Below are 12725 nucleotides of genomic sequence, written 5' to 3'. Positions count from 1 at the left end.
TCTTTTGTTAAACCTGCCCCCTTCCCCTCAATGGAAGAAGCCTTGGTGTTATGGTGACTTTTTCTTCTCTTCATCTGTCTTTGTATCTGAAAACAAACAAACAAATAAAAAAAAAACACTCGAGTGGTGAAACCCCAGAGATGACCCCCCAAAAAAAAATTCCACTTGGCATTATCTCACTACTCTAGTGCCTGCCTCCTCTACCAGAATTCAGTTTTCTTCTGACAGTTATACAGAAAAAATGTTGACATATTTTTTATTAATGATTTAATAAGTTCTAAGATAATTCTAAGATAATGGGTATAATTCTACACCGTTCCCAACACCAGAGTTCTGTGTCCCCATTTCCTCCATGGGAAAGTGCAGTAGTTCTCCCAAGCTCACAGATAGGAGTTGTCTGTCTGTCTGTCTATCTGTATTTGCCCATTTTTTTCCCTATGGTCCTGCTTATCTTCCTTTCTAAATCACACCTATACCTATTACTACTTCAAATGTCCTTTTTTAACTCTCCTCTCTCTGGGTCCTGATGGAATTGGAGTTCAGAGTCCTTTAGTCATCTTCCCCTAACATTTCTCCCCCTCTGGAAGTATGGACCAAAATTCCTTTTGGGGTGCAGAAGGTGGACATTCTGGCTTTTGTAGTTGCTTCTCTTCTGGACATAGGCATTTTTATTAGGCATGAAGTTCATTTATTTCCCTCTTGTCCTTAAATTACTCTTTTCCTCAACCCCAGCTGTTTCCTGGTCCTTCCTATCTTTCAGGGCAGGAAACCCAAATACAGCTGTGGGGCCAGTGATGGTTGGGGACTTTGTTAACATTAGAAGGTTGATTCAGGGTTCAGGCTTTGTCATCTCCAGGAATCAGATGAAACTTCTTGCAGGAAGGTCTCCAGGTAGCTCTTCTTGGTCTGGGTAATTATGAACATTTAGCTCACAATGGATGTGTCTGCTGGATTGGGCAGGGCCAGGGAATTGTAAATCTGTCTTTACTAGAACCTCTGAAGTGACTTGACACTTTGGTTATTGTCAGGGTTGAAGGAGTTTTAGTTGTGCCTTACAACCTCCAAGCCTAATGCAATGGCACCCTAACCCTAACCCTTGCAGGGTGCCAGCCCTCTTCCTGTTCCCCAGGCCCACTTATGCCTGCATCCTCTGTGCTCAAGACTGGGTGTCTGTTGTTTGTCATCCCCCAGCCCCTCCATTTGTTTTACTTGTCTATTTGTTTATTATTTATGTGTATCGCTTTGTTTTCTACTAGTCCAGTAAAATGGGTAGTGTTCCAGCCCATGAAGCTGGTTCTGATCTTTTCCACACACATCCTTCTAGGAAAGAGAATTTGGGGGCCAGGTGGTGGCACACCTGGTTGAACACACATGTTACAAAGCTTAAGCACCCAGGTTCAAGCCCCTAGTCCCCACCTGCAGGGGGAAAGCTTTGTGAGTGGTGAAGCATTGTTGCAGGTGTCTCTCTGCCTCTATCCCTCCTTATCATCCCCTTCCCTCTTGATTTCTGGCTGTACCCAATAACTAAATAAAGATAATTTTAAAAATAAAATAAATATTAAAAAAAAGAAAAGAATTTGTTTTATACTGATTTCCAAAATCAGTTCATACTTGAGCCTGCTATCTTGTGACACCTTTTCTGCCTTTTCTGGTATACTATCCAGACCGACATGAGGAGTGAACAGGTAAGAACAATAATCCAAGCTACTGCATATACTGAATAAGTTAATATGTTTGGGAGTCAGGTGGTAGCGCAGTGAGTTAAGCACAGGTGGTGCATAGCGCAAGGACTGGAGGAAGGACCCCAGTTCGAGCCCCTGGCTCCCCACCTGCAGGAGAGTCGCTTCACAGGCAGTGAAGCAGGTCTGTAGGTGTCTATCTTTCTCTCTCCCTCTCTGTCTTCTCCTCCTCACTCCATCTCTCTCTGTCTATCCAACAACAACTACAACAATAAAACAACAAGGGCAACAAAAGGGAATAAATAAAATAAATATTTAAAAAAACAAGTTAATATGTTTAAAACACTTAAAGCAGGAAGCCAAGATGGCAACTCGGAGACAACACTGGGCTTGAGCTCTGCAAGGAGGCTGCTTCAAAACTGGGAAGTTTGGCCACCAGGTTCCAGATGCTACCATCATGCCAACCTGACTTCCCAGGGCAGATGACCCCACCAATGTGTCCTGGAGCCCTGCTTCCCCAGAGCTCTGCTCCAGTAGGGAAAGAGAGAGACAGGCTGGGAATATGGATCAACCTGACAACACCCATGTTCAGTGGGGAAGCAATTACAGAAGGCCATAATGACCCTGGGTCTCCATACTCCCAGAAGGTTAAAGAATAGGAAAGCTACCAGGGGAGGGAATGGAATACGGAATAGGGAATGGTGGTGGGAATTGTACCCCTATTATCCCATGGTCTTGTCAGTGTTTCCATTTTGTAAATAAAAATTAAGACAAAACAAATGAAAACATTTGGAGCAAAACAGTATATAAGTCTAGTATGGTCCCTGTATATATATTAGCTGCTAATGTTTACACATGGGAAACAATTTCAGTCTGAATGTCAACATCATTCTGCCTTTTTCCACTGTCTATTTTTCTTTTTTTCTTTTTTACCAGAGCACTACTCAGCTCTGGTTTATGGTGGTGCGGGAGATTGAACCTGGGACTTCAGAGCCTTAGGCATGAGAGTCTCTTTGCATAACCATTATGCTATCTACCCCCACTGTCTAGGATTTTTCCATGTCCCTGCAAAGAGCCAGTCTCCCACTAGAGGTCTTAGTCAAGAGCCGTCCTCTTTGCCCCTTCTTTCTAAACCAGAGTACTGCTTAGCTCTGGCTTACAGCAGTGTCAAGGATTGAACCTGGGACCTCTGATGTCTCAGGTATGAAAATATATTGAACTGTGGGGGTTAGAGTATTATGCAGAAAAGTGAGACATGTCACACATGTACCAACTGCTGTATTTTGCTATCCACTGTAAACCATTAATCCCCCACTAAAGAAGAAAAATTATGGAACTACTTAATGACTGTCTCCCAAGCTCTCTCCTGCCCTTCTTTTGGATTGAGAAAGCGGGGGGGGGGGGGGGGAGGGGAGGGAGAGAACACTGCATCAAAATTTCCTCCAGTGCAGTGGGGGCTGGGCTTGAACTTGGTCTCATATATGGCATAGCTGCTCCCTATCCAAGTGAGCTATTTTGCCAGCCCCTTTCTTGCTTCCTACAGCCAAGAAGATGCAATCCATCACTCACATGCCTATGTGTGCATATGTGCACAGATGCAGGAGGTTAAGTAGCCTCGAATTGTGACTCGATGGTGTCACTTGTCATTCCTAGTTTGCCCCAACTTCACCTGGTGATCAGTGACATCTGTTATTAATAAGCTCAATCAGAGGAAATACAAAGTTCTCCTATCTTTATGACTAGAAGTAGTTTTACAGCTTGGAGTTAGGAGTCTACCTTATTAGACTGCTACTCCCCCACAGAAATTGAATAGTAGGAGTGCTATCTCTCTTGATGTTTACATTTCAAAGAGATATACACATTTCACAGGCTCTCAGTTCCTTGGGAAAACCATGTCCAGGGTCATAAAGCTGGGAAGAGGCTTGGTTAGCTTCTGAAAAAATATACAGGGGTCCAGGTGGTGGTCCACCCAGTTGAGTGCACACATCACACTGTGCACATGGACCTGGGTTTGAGCCCCTGGTTCCCACCTGCAGGGGTGAAGCTTCAGGAACAATGAAGCAGGTCTATAAGTGTCTTTCTTCCTCTCTGCCCCCCCCCCCCAATTTCTCTGTCCTGTCAAATAAAATAGAAAGAAAAAAATGGCTGCCTGAAGTGGTAGATTTGTAGTGCCAGCACCATGCCCCAGTGATAACCCTGGTGCCAATAAAAAAATTTAAAGTCTTGTGTTCTGGGAGGTGGTGCAGTGATAAGCTTTGGATTCTCAAGCATGAGCTCCTGAGTTTGATCCCCGGCAGCACATGTGCCAGAGTGATGTCTGGTTCTTTTTCTCTCCTGTCTTTCACATTAATAAATAAATAAAATCTTTTAAAAAAAATTTAAAGACTTACACACAGGCAGGGGTAGATAGCATAATGGCTATTCAAAGAGACTCATGCCTGAGGCTCCAAAGTTCCAGGTTCAATCCCCCACACCACCATAAGCCAGAGCTGAGCAGTGCTCTGGTTAAAAAAAAATGTTGCACATGTACAAACTACTGTATTTTACCATTGATTATAAACCGTTATTCCTACAATAATGAAATAAAAAAGAAATGTGTGTAAATCTTTTCTTTTTTTTTTTGGTCTTGCTTTTGTTGAGCTACAATATACTGCTGTATCCAGTTTGCTAGAATTTTGTTCAATATTTTAGCATCTATGTTCATCAGAGAATAGCTGTTCCTGCCTTTTTTTGTGGGACACTGGCTTGTATGATAGTTTTCCATCCTTTCACTTTGAGTCTGTGTTTGTCTTGTTGAGTTAGGTGAGTTTCCTGTAGACAACATATTGTTGGGTTGTGTTTTCTGATCCATCTTCCTACTCTGTGTCTTTTAATAGGTGAATTCAGGCCCTTGACATTTATTGATATCAAAGATTGAACATATTTTAATGTCATTCTTGTAGATTTTTAGAGTGTTCTGATCTATGGCCTATTTATGGTGGTCTGACTGTTTATAGGAGACCCTTCAGAACTTCTTTCAGAGCAGGCTTGGTGATAGTTGATTCTTTCAACTTTTGCTTTTCTAAGGAGGTTTTGATGCCTCCATTTAGTCTGAATGACAGTCTAGCAGGATACAGTAGTCTTGGTTGAAAGCCTTTCTCATTGAGCACTCAACAGATATCTTGCCATTCTCTTCTGGCCTGTAGTGTTTGTATGGAGAAGTCTGCTGCTAATCTTGTGGGTTTTCCTTTGTAGGTGACTCTTTGTTTTTCTCTTGCAGCCTTCAGGATCTTTTCTTTATCCTTATTCCTTTCCATTCTAAGTATGATATGTCTTTAAGTCTTAGTTAATTCTGTTTGGGACCCTCTGGGCTTCTTGAACCTTTATGTCTTTTATGTTGTCTAGACTAGAGGAGTTTTCAGCTATTATATCCTAAAGAATGCTTTCTTCCTCTCCTTCTCTTTCTTCCTCTGGTAAGCCAATAATGCATATATTGTTTCTTTTGAAGTCATCTCATACGTGTCTGTTGTTGTTTTCAGTATCTCTTAATCCCTTTTTGAGATCTCTTACTTCTTTTTTAGTTGTCTCTAATTTATCCTCAATTTTGCTAATTCTTTTTTTTTTAATAAATTTTTTAAAAATTTATTTATCCTCAATTTTGCTAATTTTTTAAAATAAATTAAGTTTTTTTTTAAATTTATTTATTTTCCTTTTAGTTGCCCTTGTTGTTTAACATTGTTGTGGTTATTAATGTCGTTGTTGTTGGATAGGACAAAGAGAAATGGAGAGAGGAGGGGAAGACAGAGAGGAGGAGAGAAAGACAGACACCTGCAGACCTGCTTTACCGCTTGTGAAGCGACTCCCCTGCAGGTGGGGAGCTGGGGGCTCGAACTGGGATTCTTACACAGGTCCTGGTGATTCGCGCCACGTGCGCTTAACCCGCTGCGCCACCGCCCGACTCCCTCAATTTTGCTAATTCTGTTTTCAGCCTCTTTTATTCTATTCTCTCTCCCCTCTACTGTTTTCTGTAGCTCAGCTATTTTGTTACCCTGTTCTGATACTGTTTTAGCTTATTCAGCTAGTTGTGTTCTTAGCTCAGCTATTTCAGGTTTCAGCTCTCTAATAACCTTGAGATAATTAGTGTTTTCTTCCAGAGTCTCATTTGTTGTTTCTGTATTTCTGATGATAATTCTTTCAAACTCTTTTTTTTTTTTTTAAAGATTTTATTTATTTATGAGAAGGATAGGAGGAGAGAGAAAGAACCAGACATCACTCTGGCACATGTGCTGCTGGGGATTGAACTCGGGACCTCATGCTTGAGAGTCCAAAGCTTTACCATGCGCCACCTCCCGGACCACTCTTTCAAACTCTTTACTCACTCCTGTGATTATTTCCTTAACTAGTGTTTGGATGTTGACCTCGTTATTTTGTGGTTCTACCTTTGGGGGGCTTTTAGCTGGACTCTTGTCCTGGTTCATTTCTCTAGTAATTCTTCTTGTTGGTTTAACCATTCTATATAGTATCTTATTAGGTCTCTCTCTCAGAACTTTTCAAATTACTGATCACCCTTGCCTGGATTGACTTGTGTCTAAGTAAGGTACTTAAAGGGTTCACAATTGTGGAAATTGACAGTTGTTTCAATATTATTTTAATCCCTGAATTGGAGCACAGTGGCTTAAAAGCCTCTTTTGTTCTTTTTCTTCCCTGTAGGCTATGGGAGCCCGAGGGCTTTTAAACTGTAAGTAGGCTTCTTAGCTTAATCACTGACTCCTGACCAAGAGATAAAGCAGGGTGGGGGAGAGATAATACAGTGGTTATGCAAAGAGACTCTCACACCCCAAGGATCCAAAGCTCCAAGCTCAATTCAGCTTCTCTTCCAAGCCAGGCAGCACTGCTGGGTCATGTGAGTTTCTAAACAAGTCTCATTTATAGTCTAGATTTTGAGGCAACTATTCACTATGTTCTCATCAGGAGAACAACATGGAAAGGCCCCACCACACAGCCCCACCGCTAGCCCACCAAGGTGTAGATCTTCTCCTGAGTTTCCTGGTTAGTTCTCTGTCCCCTGATGTCAGCACAGGGCCTTCCTCCTGCTGCTCCAGCCTCTGAGGGCAGTAGCAATGGAGACTCATAGTTGCATTTGGTGAGTTTTAGGGGAGTCCTCTTCTCCCTTTAGCCATGTTTTTGTTGGTGAAATAGACAGGAGGTGGTGTCCCAAATGGTAAACTGCCGGCCTGTTACCAGCCACTTACTCTCTCCCTAGGCTCCTCTCTGTCCAGGAGCCAGCCACACATATTTGCCCTCACCGGTGATTTGGTGGGTTCCTGAAGTTGTTCTAGTCCTGCCTTGTTGCAGTCCCAGATGATCTCCTTTGGCATTCCTAGTTGACCCAGTAGAGGAGAGGAGAGAGACACCAACAACAAGTTTTCTAAAGTCAGTGCTTTAGTAAGAGGAAGAAAGAATATTCACTCCTTTTTAAAGATTTATTTATTACATATGGGAGAGAGACAGACACACACACAAGACATGGGGGAGACAAGTCAGAACAGCACTCCAGAGTGAACTAGGAACCTCAGGCAAGCAAGCCTGATGCTCTACCAGTGGAGCTGTGTCTCCAGGCACAAACTTCCTTGACTGCCAGGGACAATTAGGCCTCTCATTTTAACATTTATATTGGTCCTTACAGCCACTGTTTAGTTGGTAGCAAACCAAAGGTTTGCTTTTGCCTAGACCATAGCACCAAGGAAGTCCACACTGGCCATCTGTGATATGGGAGCTGAATTTTCCTCGTTCACACCGCCAGCAACCTGCACCCTATGCCAGTAGCCGGCCCTACATTCCTCCAGCTTCCCTTTGCAGAACTACTGAACTCCTTGGTCAAAGTTTCGTTTCTGTCACTAGGTAATGTCCTAAGGGGTATAGCTGAGGGAATGGAACATTCATTTCATAGCCAAAAAAACTTGTTGACGTGGTCTGGGAGGTGGCGCAGTGATAGGGCTTTGGACTCTCAAGCATGAGATCCGGAGTTTGATCCCCGGCAGCACATGTGCCAGAGTGATGTCTGGTTCTTTCTCTCTCCCTCTGTCTTTCTCATAAATAAATAAAATATTAAAAAAAAAACAAAACTTGTTGAGCTGTTTTTTTTTTTTCTTTTTTTCCAAAACACAATATTTATTCCCTTCCTTTATCCTATATTGATGTGGCAAACTGAGTCAGTTTAGAGGCTCGCTCACTGTCCCTACTCTGTCAGGGTTTGGAACCCATATTTGGCATGGAGCCTATGCCTTTGTATTTGTTTATTGGACAAATTAAACGTAAACATGTCAGAATAACAGCTAGAGTGGTGACTTAGAGGCGTAGGGAACACTACTTGCATCCTGGGTTCAAGTCCTGCCACTGCTTGCAATGTTTTTTGGACAGAGACTGGAAAGTTATCACAGAAGTGCTCCCACATCTGGAGCTTCCGTTGGAGCTGTGGTGCTTCTTTGTTACCAGTACTCAAACCTAGGACCTCACATACAGTGAGGTGCTGTGCTCGGGTGAGCTATCTTCCAGACACATAAGTAAAAAAAAAAACAAAGTGAGTGTGAGTCAGGTAGTCTAGCCAGACAGCTTAGGGTCATGTTATTTAACACTTAAAAAAAAAAAGTAAGCAGAGAAGCTGTAACAGAAGCCAGGTTTCCCACCTTCTGCTCCCCATAATGACCCTGGGTCCAAACTCCCAGAGGGATAAAGAATGGGAAAACTTCCAGTGGAGGGGATGGGATGTGGAACTCTGGTTGTGGAAATTTTGTGGAATTGTATCCCTCTTATCCTATGGTCCTGTTGATCATTTTTTAAATCAGTTTTTTAAAAAATAATTCTTGGGGGTAGGGCGGTAGTACAGCGGGTCAAGCGCACGTAGTGCGAAGTGCAAGGACCAGTGTGAGGATCCCGGTTCCCCACCTGCAGGGGAGTCGCTTCACCGGCGGTGAAGCAGGTCTACAGGTGTCTATCTTTCTCTCCCCCTCTCTGTCTTCCCCTCCTCTCTCCATTTCTCTCTGTCCTATCCAACAATGACGACATCAATTAACTACAACAATAAAAAAACAACAACAACAATAAAAACAAGGGCAGCAAAAGGGAAAAAAATAAAATAAAGTACTTCTCAGATACTGGTGAAGATAATGTATGTAGAATCTCACCTTCTGGGGCTGGGTGGTAGTGCACCTGGTTGAGCACACATATCACAGTGGATAAGGATCCAGGTTCGAGCCCCACCTGCAGGAGAAAAACTTTTGGAGTGGTGAAACATTGCAGCAGGTGTCTCTCTGTTTTTCTTCCTCTCTATCCCCTCATTCTCTTTCGATTTCTGACGGTCTCTATCAAATAAGTAAAGATACTAAGAAGGAGGAATCTCACCTTCTGCCCGTCACACCTCACCTAACTGCAGTGGCAGAGCCCTGAGATGGACAGTGATGGTGCCGAGGGCAGCAGACCAGGAAGGAGGATCACTGATGAAGATTCATCTCACAAACATCTAGTTTGTCCCCCAACACAAAATAAATGGACAAGTGCCTTTGCAAAAAGCCTGTAGAACTAGAAAAGCTTAAGTATCCCTTGCTCCAAGTAGGTTTTTTTTCTATGTCCTATGTGAAATCCCTGTATTAATGTGACAGCTAGGGAAAAAGAGCTTTCAAAGAGATTCAGTTATGTCAAATCACATTTAATCCCACCTGACAGTAGATTACTCCTGTTTTTATTTCTTTAAACTTTGCATCAGGAATTTTTTTAATATTTAATTTATTTTAATGAGAAAGATACAGAGAGAAACACCAGAGTGTTGTTCAGCTCCAACTTATGGTGGTGCTGGGGATCAAACCTGGGACCTCAGGGTGTCAGGCATGAAAATCTTTTGGGGGGTGAGGGGGGAGAAAAAAAAAAGAAAATCTTTTGATCCACACGCCCAGAGGGATAAAGAATAGGGAAGCTTCCAGTGGAGGGGATGGGACATGGAACTCATGATAGGAATTCTATGGAATTATGCCCCTGCTGTCTTGCAATCTTACTAATTTTAAATCACTAATGAAAAAATTAAAAAAAAAAGAAAATCTTTCTCATAACTGTTATGCTGTCTACCCAGCCTGTATCTGGAAATTCTTACTTCAGTTTCTTAAGAAGGACTCACTGCTAGATGGCTACAAGCTGTCTTACTTGCAAGGTAGAAAATTATTCCGGGGAGTCCGGCGGTAGCACAGCGGGTTAAGAGCACGTGGCACAAAGTGCAATGACCATTATAAGGGTCCCGGTTTGAGCCCCCGGCTCCCCACCTGCAGGGGAGTCGCTTCACAGGTAGTGAAGCAGGTCTGCAGGTGTCTATCTGTCTCTCCTCTCTGTCTTCCCCTCCTTTCTTCATTTCTGTCTTATTCAACAACGATGACATCAATACAAACTACAACAATAAAAAACGGCAACAAAAGGGAATAAATAAATAAATAAATATTTAAAAAAAGAACAAAACACAAAACTGTGGTCCAAGAGGTGGTGCAGTGGCTAAGGCACTAAACTCTCAGGCATGAGGTCCCGAGTTCGATCCCCGGCAGCACGTGTTCCAGAGTGCTGGCTGGTTCTTTCTTTCTTCTATCTTTCTCATAAATAAATAAATAAATAAATTCTTTAAAAAAAACTATTTTAAAAAGAAGAAAATTATTTGGGACTGGGTGGTGGCGCACCGGGTTGAGCACACACATTACAATGAGCAAGGTTTGAGTCCCGGGTCCCCACCTGCAGGGGGGAAGCTTCGCAAGTGGTGAAGCAGTGCTACACGTGTCTCTCTGTCTCTCTCCCTCTCTATCACCCCTCCCCCTTGATTTCTGGCTATCTCTATCCAATAAATAAATAGATAATTAAAAAAAACTTATTTAGAAAAATAAGAAAATTATTCCAGGTCAGATTGATACTTAACTAGCAGGAAGATATCAGGACCACTAAAGTTGGTATTCTATATATAGCCCTCTTGGATTATGTGTTGCTTTACCATATGGACAATCTAGGTGTGAACCCTGGCCCCACTACGTTGAAGGAAGCTTCATTGCTGTGGTCACTTTCACTCTTTCTTACACACTTCTGCCTCTCTCTAAAGAAGAAATAGATACAGGGGGCCGGGTGGTGGCAAACCAGGTTAAGCGCACATGTTACAATGCACAAGGACCCAGGTTTCCTGAGTCCCGGTCCCCACCTGCAGGGGGAAAGCTTTGCGAGTGTTGAAGCAATGCTGTTGGTGTCTCGGCCTCTCTCTCTCTATGCCCCCCTTCCCTCTCTATTTATGGCTGTCTCTATCCAATAAATAAATAAATAAATGTAAAATAAATGTAAAAAGAAAAGAAGAAATAGATACACAAACAAAGGTGGTATTCTAAGGATGAGTCTTATCCACTGTGCTCCTTGCAACTACCCCAGGTGCTGGGACACAGTCATTCGTAGTGTATGACTTTTGTACTCTCCCCTAGGAAGAATAAGAAATATCTTTGATCAGGTAGTTCATGGAGGAAGGCAAGCCAGGGATTCTAATAACAAAAATGGGAGTATTCAAATATATATATTTTTTCTTCTTTTGCCTCCAGGGTTATTGCAGGGGCGCTACTAATCCACTGCTCCTGGAGGCCATTTTCTCCATTTTGTTGCCCTTGTTGTTTATCTTTCTTGTTATTGCTATCATTGTTGTTGGATAGGATAGAGAGAAATGGAGAGAGGAGGGGAAGACAGAGGAAAGAGAGAAAGAGAGACACCTGCAGACCTGCCTCACCGCTTGTGAAGTGACCTCCCTGCAGGTGGGAAGCCGGGGGCTCCAACGGGGATCTTTACAGGGTCCTTGTGCTTAGCACCATGTGCACTTAACCTGCTGCACTACCCTGCTCGCCCCACTCACCCTCACAGAAAAGGGGAAACACAAAGGAGAACTTGACTGGGCTTGGTGTATTGCACCAAAGTAAAGGACACTAGGGGTGAGGGTGGAGGGGAGGCCTTCAGGTCCTGGTGTATGATCATGGTGGAGGACCTAGGCTGGGAGTGAGAATGTTTAGCAGAAAACTGAGAAATATTATACATGTATCAACAACTATTTCCTGGAAACTGCTAATCCCCCAAATAAAAGAAATAAAAAAGGAAAAATTCACTATCCTGGTGAACTATTTTGCCAGCCTGAAATAAATAGAATATTTAAAAATTTCATGAGGTAGGGGCAGAAATAATTAGAAACAAATGTCTTAAAAAAGCTTTGTAAGAGGTGGGTGGATGGGTGGGGGAGAATACAGGTCCAAAAAGGATGACAGAGGTCCTAGTGGGGGTTGTGTTGTTATATGGAAAACTGGCAAATGTTATGCATGTAGAAACTACTGTATTTACTGTTGAATGTAAAACATTAATTCCCCAATAAAGCAATTTAAAAAAAAAAGCTTTGTAAGGGGGCAGTAATGGAAAAAGGCAGTTAAAAAAGAGAGAAGCATGGGGTCGGGCGGTAGCACAGCGGGTTAAGTGCACATGACACAAAGCACAAGGACCTGCGCAAGGATCCAGGTTGGAGCTCTCGGCTCCCCACCGGCAGGGGGGTTGCTTCACCAGCAATGAAGCAAGTCTGCAGATGTCTATCCATCTTTCTTCCTCTCCATCTCCCCCTTCTCTCTTCATTTCTCTCTGTCCTATTCAACAACAATGACATCAATAACAACAACAATAATAACCACAACAATGGTAAAACAACAAGGGCAACAAAAGGGGAAAAAAATGGCCTCCGGGAGCAGTGGATTGGTAGTGCAGGCACCCAGCCCCGGCAATAACACTGGAGGCAAAAAAAAAAAAAAGAAGAAGAAGAAAAAGAAAAATGACTCAGGGTGTGATTTCCCTTGAAGTGCTCCCTGACTGGTTGCTGATAAAAGAAAGGGTTGGGGATGGGCAGGTGGTGGCACACCTGGTTAAGCACTCACATTACAGTGCACAGGGACCTGAGTTCAAACCCCTGGTTCCCCGCCTGCACTGGGAAAGCTTCATGAGTGGTGAAGCAGGGCTGCAGGTGTGTCTCTGTCTCCTTCC

The sequence above is a fragment of the Erinaceus europaeus genome, chromosome 12, assembly GCF_950295315.1.
Source record: "Erinaceus europaeus chromosome 12, mEriEur2.1, whole genome shotgun sequence".
Classification (NCBI taxonomy): Eukaryota; Metazoa; Chordata; class Mammalia; order Eulipotyphla; family Erinaceidae; genus Erinaceus; species Erinaceus europaeus.
The sequence above is the reverse complement of the archived record's forward strand: the minus strand, read 5'-3'. Positions refer to the sequence as shown.